Here is a 10,331-nt window from a genome sequence, read left to right as displayed (position 1 = left end):
ACGCAGAGCCGTCTGGCTCTGCGTCCTCGCTGGCGCATTGCGTACGGTAAGATATGGAGACTTACGCAATAGGCGAGCAACGGCGTCGCCTGGCCGAGTTTCGTTTCGGCGTCCACGATTCGCGGGACACAGGGGTAGACGGCGACCTCGTTGTCTTCGGAGCGGCGAATCGTGCGCCAACCTCCAGTCGCCAACCGGCGAGCACATGCGTGCGCGCGACTCCCGCGAGCACCGCACCGACGCACTTTCCTACACGTGTCGCGTCACGCCCGCGCGCCGGCAACGCTGCAAGCCGACGTCACCGCCCTCCACTGCGCAACCAGGTGGGCCCCCCGCAGAAGCCTGGCCACGGCGTTGAAATTGCTGCCCGTGACGTCACCAACGGCGGAGGCCGATTGTTTTCTTGGGCAACGGATTGGCATATGCGGGCCAATCGCCCGCGCCGGTTGCCATGACCGTGGCGAGTCCTGCAGCTTCAAAATTGCGTCTGCTGCTGGTGTCGATGAGAGCGCCCACGGAACTTCAGGATCCCTTGCGTTCGCACTGTACGGTATTTACCGTAACGGTACTGTACTTGTGGCCCAATTTTTGGGCAAATTTCTACATTTCAAGGGTATCATGCAAAAGGCTGAAAGGTTGTAAACATGAAATATGGGAAGACAGGCGCGCCCCGTCCCCGCGCTTTTACTATCTTTCGCGCGTATCATCTTTCTCTTTCTCTGCACATCACCCAAGACTGCTCAAGCGCAACGATATGTCTTCAACACAACTGCCTGTGTTATATTTTCTCACCGGCTCCGGGCGTGTAAACGTGACAGTGGACTACTGCGTCGCCTTGGAACCTATACAGAGCGTCGAATCGAGGGTGCGCAGGTGCAATTCCAATCCCCGTGTATGTTTTTCGGCGCCCTCTATGCCTGTGGTTCTAGTTAGGATGATACCAAGTCGTAGAATTCGACTTGCGAAAAGTACTCGCGTGGTAGGTCAGCATACCACGGGCCTGAATTCCAACCTTCGATTTTTGTTTTGGAACCACTTTCGTGGTACATCAGCTTACCAAGGGTCTGAGGTCCGACCTCTTACGGTTCTCTAGCAGAAGTGCGTCTTGAGTACTTCGCGTAATACGCCAAAATACCGCAGCAACGAAAGAGATTTCAATTTGGAGGCGGCACAGGTCAAACAATCATGGCCGGTGACGATAACCATGACTCTGTGAGTAAAGTTCCAAAACCCAAAGTCCCGCCTACTTCATCCAATGGTGTCAAACAATAATGTTTTACCTCCAGCGCAACGATCCTTCCCTCTTCAGCCTTCAACCTCTCCCCTCCGGTCGTGCGGCATCCTCATGAAGGACTGCTGTCGAGGATTGGATTCTCACGTCCGCTCGCCCTAAAGACAAAATCGTACTCTGCCTCCCCGACTCAGTTGCATCCCAAACTTGCTTGTTTGTGGATGATGACGCCAAGACCGCAGGCAAGTTATAGGGGGAGCTTAAGCAGATCTTCATGATTTCTAACATTCAAGTCGTGCAGAACCTGAAACAGAAGCTAGATACCGTCATCTTCAAAGAACATGGAAACTTTGACAGTTATTTTGCTTCTTTCCTCACTATGGTTGATGACCTGGCTACTTACGGCTCCGATCTCTCGGGATCTGAGAATACATCGAGGCTCATCCTATCTCTTCGTCCTTCGTTCGCCCCACTCGCCATGGTATCAACCCTTCAAGAATTTGACTTTGAAACTTTGGTCAATGCTGTACAGTCTGACGGTTCTCGTCGCTCCAAACCTCACAATCCACAGCATAAATTCCGGTCTCCCGCCGCCGAGCCAAAAGCCAATTTTGTGCAGCACTCTTGTGGTGCGAATGGCCGGGGTCGTAGGAAGAACCGTCGCGGTTCTCACAATAGGGTACATAGAGGTATCTCTAATGAGCGCCTAGAGAAGCGCACATGTGACAACTGCCACATTCAAGGTCACATTTACCGCAAGTGCTGTACGCGTCGGAGGGAGCAAGACAGGACAGGTAACTCAAGGTATCGTACGGGTCGCCGTCAAGGACATCAAAAGCGAAGTTTCAACTTTGTAAATCAAGTTCGAGACACGTCTTCGTCTCGCAGTTCGATTCGCAACAACGGCGCTCACCCAAATCGCGCCTGGGGTTCAGGACATGACGAACCTGAAGCGCAACATTTCGGTTTCTCTCTCCTGTCCAGTCGTTTTGCGCAAAGGAGTGATTCCGACGTCTGTCGTGGATACATGGTTCAGCTTCATGATGAAGAATTTGAATTGAGGAGCAAAGTGGCCGAGCTATCTCGTGCGAAGATGTCATCTGCTTACATCGATTCAGGGGCAACACATCACTTCTTCCATTCCCGCAAGGTCTTCTTCAACTACTCACGGACATTTGAAGACGTCAAGGCGGCTTCTGGTGTCTCAAAGTTGATAGCCAAGGAACAAGTGTGGATACCTTTCGGTGGTGGCATGCATATAGATGCCTACCACGCTCTAAAGGTCTCCTCCAACGTCCTTTCAGTTGGTCTCCTCAGCGCAAAATTCATCGTCGCATTTACAGACAGTATTCGTCACTACAATGTCTGCATTCTTATGGAAAAGGAAACTTGAAAGGTACCGGCGGAGACACCGAAGGTCAATGAGCTTTACTGTCTCAACATTAAAAGCACTACTACTGCCTTGACTGCTGTGAGGTCCAATGCGAAAAATAAAAAGGATCCAGCCAAAGGTTGGCACGCCAAGACTGGGCCCCTTGGATTGCATCGCTACATTGAACTGTCGCAGGCTTTTCCTTCAGTCCCGTTCTTGTCGAAGTCCACCTTGATGAACCTTGAGTGCGTCCTGTCTCCAAGAGAAATCTCGTCGCGAACGAATTCGCTAAGTTGGCAACTTCACCAAACGTCCCCTTGAGTTGATCCACATCGAAATCTCTGGTCCAGACACTCAGAGTATAGCTATAAATAGGTACACACTTGCTGTTCTCGACGATTTCACTAGGAAGTCGGATGTCTTCATGCTGAAGACAAAAGAGGAAACTTGCCACACCTTCAGTGGTACCACAACCCCTCGCAGACTGAGTTTAACAACCAACTACTTCTGAAAAATATGAGATTGGCCTGAGCTGGGGAGAAAAAAAGTGAAGACGTTATGGCCTTTGCCCACCGAAACGGCATAAATCTGGACTACTCACCGGCTTACGCCTTGGAGAGAAACGGCCCGGCTGAACGTCTCATTCAGGAACACTGGGCACGAACGAGAGTTATCCTGTTTGTAAGTAGTTTGCACAGTGGTCGTCGTGGTGAAGCCATCAATCACGGAAATTGGCTTTGCAATCGAGCGCCTTCAGACCGACATGATGGTGGGATCCCCATTCTGTAATGGAACCCAGACACACGCATCGACCTAAAGCAGCCCCCTGAGTTCGAACAAATGGGACATGCGTTCATCTATCTTCCAAAGACTATGATGTAGAAGAAGCTTCTTTCCAACACTGTCCTTGGTCACTTCGTTGGCATAGGTAGCTCCGGTACCCTATTCCGTGTCTTTGTGCCCTCTACAAAGAAGATCATCCTTACAAGGGCACAAGACTTCCGTCAGGTAACTCGGAAAATCTTCCGAGCATGTCTTCACTTCTCGACGGCCTCTCATGGGAAATAGAACTCGGCTCTTTAGAGCAGGGAAACAACACACCGCGACAAGAACCAGAGCATGAAGCAGACTTAGAAGAGCAACTAATTTCATTTCTCACTGCTGCTCTCTTGCAAAGCCCTGTCTCCTTCATATCAAAGAAGACATTTCAAGACCGTTCACTACCGCAATCATTCTCTCGTGCATTTGAAGATGCGCAATGTGTATCCAGCATTGATAGAGAGTTCATCGCTATCACCAAACGCCAGACATGGACGTTGATAAGGCGCACAGAACACATGAAACCCGTGCCCGATACTAGAGTATTCAGATTCAAACCACTTGACAGCTCTGGAAACTTTTTGAGCAAAGCACGATGCGCCGTGCGAGGTGATCAAAAGCGACTATTCACAGACTACGACCCCGACAACACATACGCTCATGTTTCTGCACACGAAACCCTTCGCATACCGCTTTCATTCGCCGCAAATCGAGACTTGCAGCTCGAAGGAGCTGACATCTCCAAGGTTTTTATGGATAACTAGACATCCCTATAATCATGGAACAGCCTAATGACTCAATTCAAGTGCAAATCAAGCCTGGATACGTTGCGGAAGTTAATGACTCGAGGCATGGAACCAATCAAGCTGGGAGAATCTGGGGTTCGCTTCTCGATACATGGCTTCATTCTTTGCAGTTTCAAACATCCAGCTATGATGCTCGACTCTACTGCTTTCAACAGGGTGATGCTTTCATCGTCGAGGCTATTTTTGTCGATGACATCTCTTTCGCATCAAGTAGCCACTCTCTTATGCCTTGTTTTAAGGAGAAACTTTCCGCCAAGTTTGATGGTAAGCTTTTCGGCTCTCTTCCCTCTTTTTCAGATGGGAAGTATGGAAGGAACCTAATTATATCAGAGCAACGCAGAAGCGTTAACCAAAGTCCTTTCTACAAACTAACAACCTCGAACATGCGAACTCCGTCAGGGCACCTTTGCCACTGAACGCTGATGTTCTGCCAGCTTATGAGAACGAAGCTCTTTTCTCCCCCGCGCAGCACTCTCCATATCGCTCAGCTATTGGAGGTTTGAGCAATCTTTCTGTTTGAACAAGGCCGGACATACCATTTCCGCTATCTGCGTCGGTATGACATCTACATACGCCCACACCGAGACATATGGCCTTACTCAAGCGGGTCCTCCGATATGTTGCTGGGACCTTGGACTTCGGTTTATCGTTTCCTCTTCACTGCAACTGCACTTCAGAGTCTCTTGTTGCTTGCTTTGACGCCGACTTGGGACGATGTAAAGAAACCAGACGGTCCACAACTGGTTTCGTTATCGCTATCAACGAAGCACCAACATACTTTAGAAGCAAAAAAACAGACAGCCATCTGGCTGTCATCAGCTGAATCTGAGTACATTACTTTGTCGTCTTGTGCCAAAGAGTTATCATGGATCAGAAAACGTTTCTGGGAAATCGCTCATGCGAAGCCGTGGAAGGATGATATAACATTCGGGACACACGAGTTTTAATGGATTGCACAGCTGCGCATTCATTGGCATCCAACCCACAGATATGTGTAAAGAATAAGCACCTTGACTTGAAAGTTCATCATGTGCGAGAACTAACTGATCTTGGCCTTATCTACATATAACATGTGCGATTGTGCAATCAGCCTGCAGACTTGTTGACAAAATTCATGTCACCTCAAAAGTTGAAGCAAATAGTTGAGCTTCTTCATCTTCATTTACTCTAGTTGTGTTTATGCCTCTACTCTCTGCGACTATTCACGCTCGATCAACTTTGGTATGTTTTTCTATATCTGTGCGCGATGCTTAATGATAATTTATGTTTTTCGTTGATATTCTATACAGATGAGTGTGGACAAATAGCGCTAGATCAACCTTCTCACTTTTTCTGAAAAAGGTTTTACGATGAGTTTACTGGTGATCCAGTTAAGAGATGGAATGGATTTGTGTAGCTTTAGTCACCTCGTGTTTTACTATGAATGCCCTGTGTCCAGTGAGGAGTTCGCATATCTGCTATGGTACTCTATTCAAACTGCGGATGAATTTGTTTGAGGTGTTGCTATTGGCGGTCTAGTCGTTGTGCTGAAGTCTTAGGTCTATTATTGACCAAGCCACAGGAAGATGATGCAAGGGTTATGGAAGCGGAGTGTGTGGAGTGCCGGAATGGACATAGAGTTGTCTTCCGATATTGAGTGCCGGAATGGACTTAAGAGTTGTCTTCCGAGGGACGGTGTTGAGAGCAGGCTCTTGCCTGTAATTTGGCGAAAGCCAACAGTCCGATGAAAAGGCTCCATGACCGCCACCATCGCTTGATGGTTGTCTGATGACAACTTAGGGTGCGTACCATTGCAGAATTAATGATTTATCACTATTCTACCGACGAAGGCGCAGCGTAACGGCCCGCACCAGAGTATTGTTCTGGTTGACATGAAGTGTGGTGACCGGGTCACTGTAGACCCGGCCACCTGAAGAGGGAACACACAATATTCGCGATAACCCTGGCTTGCCTTTTAGTCGCAAGATGCGTCCGTCGCCTGCATTTATGGTGCGGTGTGAAATCTCCTTTGTCCTAAATCTACTTGTGCCTTATTTAGCATATCTTTTTGGAATTATAAAGGTTTGATTCGCAGGAGGCGGGGACGAAACGGGACGACCAGCTGGTTCTACACCGTAATGTGTAATTAATGTGACCAAATAAATAATGTTACACCCAAACAATGATAGTAATATTACTTCTGATATTGGCCTTATCTGTCCAAAATTAAATAGCGTCCCTGGCATACAATGGGGTACAACTGCAAATAAATGTGACCAAATTTGGATGTGCATGATCCGCATACAAGCCTGAAACTACGCCACTTGCCCCCAATTACAGAAATATTCCCATGCCCTCGCGAGTGAAGGCATAAAGTTCCGGAATTTTCAAGCCCGATTGCCTGTTCTACGCCTCTTGTACCATTCGCCCGATCATTCATTAACCCGCACATTGTACAATATGCCGCTTTCTGGATCCCATATTGTCAAATTGCTCTTGAACATGCCTCCACTTACAGTCATGCCCCTTGCAGGTACCCAAGCGAATCTGTCAACTGCTACAGATCCCACAAAATCGGCTTCGGGTACAGCAACAGAAACAGGGAGCAGCACTCTCCCAAGCCCAAAAAAGAATGCGTCATCTCAACGTACCCATACTTTACTAACTTCCTATAACAAAGCACTCATTGCGACATGGATGGTTGCCGAAGTGGAGCGCGCTAGATCTGACAAGCAAATTCAAACGTAATCTATGTTTGCATTCTCGCCATTCTTTCGTATCTTGCATTCTGCGGATTATATTTTTGGGATAACTCCTCTCCTCCTAGGATTTCGTGAGAGGCAGAGGTGTCGACAAGGGAGCACGGGACGCGGACGCGCGGCGGGTGAATTAACCGAAACACCTGAGCTCGCGAAAAGGGAGTGGCACACTTGGCCAGTTACGCGCAGTCGCTCCGACGTGCTTATACGGACGCGCCGGTAACGGGTTAGAAGCCATCGCGAATTGACTAACCGAACGGTCGTAGATTGGCGCGGAAGGGACGAGGGCCAGCTTGCCCCAGTTTTCTGTTGGGGACGGATGTCAGGTCTTAACCCCTGAGAGGAACGCCTCGGACACCTACCCCAGTACAGTACCTGCAGCCTACTTCGTGTCCAGTACTTGACACAATTGAAATACTATCGCCTTAATTACTAACTACCGCGCGGATCCAGACATTACACTTGTGCGTTACAGTACACGTGTTATGGCTACCAACTATTGCACGGATCACACATGTGCTCCTGCACATGTACAGCACGTCACGACTGCTCGGCAGGCGCGCGCTCCCCACACGAGGGCGTCTGGCCCACGTGTACACCGTGCACGGCCGCCAGAATGATAACCTTCGCGCGTGTCGGTCGTAATACTACAAAACCCCACGAGATTTCGGCCCAGGCGCCGCGAAAATAGCTTTGGCCGTAACAAAAGGGGTTGTATGGCTTTATGTGAGGATCTGGGCTACAGGCGCTTCGCTATTAGACTTTAAGGACGTCGGAGTTCCCTTCTGCTGACATAGGCGACCTCGCTGGTCCTGGGGTTGCCTGAGGCAGCAAGGTTTCATTGCTGCAGAACGGCAATGAGCATGCCATGCTTTATTCTCAGCCCTTTCGAGAGGTCAGTGCGCCTTAGTAAGAACACTTAATGTGGAAAATGGAAAGCAAAGCGAAACTGATAGGGAGAAAGGATTTAAGCGACTGAGAAAATGAGAAACGGTCGAAGCATGCGTCAGGTACAAGCGCGAGTAAGCCTGGGTTTAGTCTGGTACGATCACAACATGGATAAAGATATCACGGGGGAGCGTTGGTTTCGTAGACAGCCAAATACCACACCACTTTGTGACATTGAATTCTCAAGAAAACATTTCCGCTAGAACTGTGGCAGTCCAGCAATCATTCTGGTCGAATCACAGCCCAGAACTAGACACACCCCTCATCCGCGTGCTGCATTTGAATGGCTAAACATTTGGCAAAAATGGCTGGCCGTGACCCAATGAAAAAGGACTCGCGCTCATTGCTGACAAAACCCAGCACTTTTTTGCCCCAAATAGCAGCATCATTGGTTGGATTAAAATTTTGATTTTATCATAAATGTGACCTTTCCATGAAGGATACTGGAGAATGGTAGGACCGCAAAATTGAAGTTGAGGTAGTGGATGCTGTTGAAGATAATGGGAGCATGCAAAACCTAATCATCGATCAACAACAGTCCTTCCAAGACATAGATGATTTGCCTTGCACCACGTTTCCTATTTAAAACGGTTCCTATTTCGTTTTGAAGAATTGAAAATGGCTAGGGCATCAGTTCCACATCATATGTCATAAATGTACCTTGACCCAAGGAAACATTGTATTTGTAAATTCGAAAGTATATAACTATGTTGTCACGTTTGACGAGCAATGAAGTTTCCGAACTAATTTCGGCTTTGCGCCACTTGGGGGAATTAATAGCGTTCCAAAAGCGACGATTCAACAGAATTCGTGAAGAGGCTGAACTGGCAGGAGACAAGACCACATTTACGAAATACGCACGTGACACAGGACGTATCACTGGCCAATACGATCGAGGCTTTTGTTTGTAAGAGAGAAACGTTGCCTTGGAACCTTATGACGACTGACCTTCAGAATTACAGGGCCTGGGATTATACTTGCGAATGATCGATCATTTCTGAACCTCGCAGGAAAAACAAGGACAGTGTTTTCAGTTCCTTCAGACCCCGGGCCCAAAAACACCAGAAAGAGTTTTCCGTGCTTATCATCCCTATCCGTTAGCAAGACGGACCTCCACTCACTTTGCATGTAGCTCATGCTTAAGCTAAAAAATTAATGAATAAAGCTCCAAATTTCTTAATGCAAGAAATCCTTGTCGCAAAGCCTTTTACCAAAGCCATGCTTTCTTCCTTTGTAGTTCTTTGTAAACAAACAGTGACTTGATAAAGTAATGATAGGTGCCAATACTGCCCCTTTCGAATAATTGGTATATTTCCTGTGGCACAACTACATACCAACGCCCCAGGAAGGGGTGACGACCGAACAGGAAGGGGTGACGACCGAACAGGAAGGTGACACTTACTGTAGTGAGCAGATGTAAACAATAACTGCAAGGGACCGCGTGGATGGTTGGGACCCGGTTTGTATTGCAGTACCATCCCCGCGGGCACACGTGTAGGATCGGACCGGTTGGTACTTATATATAAATTTAAGTACATTTGGTACTTATATATTTAGTATATAAATAATAAGTATTCGAAGGCCGATTTGGCCAATATACTACAGCGGTGTTCTACAGTGGGTGACAGCTATTGAAGTGGGTCAGGTGTCCGGGCGCCCCTCTGATAGATTAAGACCTTTTCACCTGCCTCACTCCCGTCGACAGGAGGCAAGCCCGCCTTCATTCGCTTTACATCCTACGTGTTGAGATTCGGGCCTCAAACTGGCCACCTCACAAATCTGATATGGTTACCATTAAACGAAGACCCTGATGGTTTAGAAGTATGACTAGATGCATTGTCTTGCTAAAGCTGCCAACTATGTCGGTGCATCTCCTGTGCAAACACAAATGGATAATTCTCGAACGTCGCTACTTTCTGCCTTTAAGAGATTACTCGGAAGGTCCAGGTCTCACAGTTCTAAAACCCCCCAAATCATCAACAATGCTGCACCGATGTGCGAATGCGAAAGAGATTTTCACTGCTTTCGGAGGTTATGCCAATAGTACGTCAGCTCGTCATGGTTATCAACATTAAACTTCTGTTCGTCCGAAAACGTTACTTGACCCATTAGTGCGTGGTCCATCCCGCTATGTCACTTGCGCACTGCAGACACTTTACACAATTCGTTGGTGTCACAGAAAGCGGGATTTTGGCTCTCTTATAATGGCAGTAGTGGGCTGACCGATAGTACATGTTATATATGACTTTCAAGTAGGTAGTTAAAGCTCTCTTGTTGAAGTACTGACAATTGCCCAGGGGGGTTGCTGTTGTTGTCCGGCAGTGACAAAAAAATCGGACATGCAAAATATTTTGAAAAACATCTCCCACAAGGGCCAAGGTTCACCGCCGCGCGTAACGGCGCCACACAGTACGCCG

This window comes from Chondrus crispus, genomic scaffold (assembly GCF_000350225.1).
Source record: "Chondrus crispus Stackhouse genomic scaffold, scaffold_36, whole genome shotgun sequence".
Classification (NCBI taxonomy): domain Eukaryota; phylum Rhodophyta; class Florideophyceae; order Gigartinales; family Gigartinaceae; genus Chondrus; species Chondrus crispus.
Note: the sequence above shows the minus strand (reverse complement) of the source record.